The following is an 840-nucleotide window of genomic DNA, read 5'->3' on the forward strand; positions in this document are numbered from 1 at the left end:
AGTGATAGTGTAAATTGTTATGGCCATTATAATTAAATGATATTACATTCACTTCAATGAATGGATGAATTTATGATTACAACCATAATTAGTAAATAATGTCACATTCACTTCAGGGAATGGATAGATTTATAATTTTTTATTAATATCTCATTTGTTACATTCACTTCAAGGAATGAACATTCATAATTTTTATTAGTAGCTTGTTTGTTATATTCACTTCAAGGAATGAACATTCATGGTTTTTCATTAATAGCTATATACTATCATATTCACTTTTCAATCAAGAGATAGAATATAATATATACAACATGATAGTAAAATTCATATTAAGGTTGATTTTAAGAGAATGAAAATACTAAGGGGACCTATTTATAAGCAAATAACCCATTCACAAGAGGAAAATAACACTTAGAGATTAGATGGATTAAACCCTAATCTAATCTAATTTACATCAAATCTAGATATAGATAACATGAATAGATATTCACAAAAATATTTATAACAATTTTAACTTTGAAAATACTATAAATAATAGTAATAATAATAAATTAAAGATAATTCTTTAAAAATAGCAATATTTTAAAAATATTTTCTCATGTTTTATTAAGCAAAAACTTTTATTTGAATAATTTTTAATTTTTTTAAAAAAATTGATTTTTTATATCTTAATATATGCTAATATTAATATAATCATATTTTGTTGATTCTAATAATCAAATAAAATTAAAATTGAGAAAATGTAATGTATTGAAAGTAATTATTCATAAGCTATATAATTTATATAATAAAATTATTAAAATAAAATGAATATTTTTTTAAAGTCAAAATAAAATGAAT

The sequence above is a fragment of the Theobroma umbraticum genome, unplaced genomic scaffold, assembly GCF_002168275.2.
Source record: "Theobroma umbraticum cultivar Fairchild unplaced genomic scaffold, ASM216827v3 scaffold_95.0, whole genome shotgun sequence".
In the NCBI taxonomy this organism is placed as follows: domain Eukaryota; kingdom Viridiplantae; phylum Streptophyta; class Magnoliopsida; order Malvales; family Malvaceae; genus Theobroma; species Theobroma umbraticum.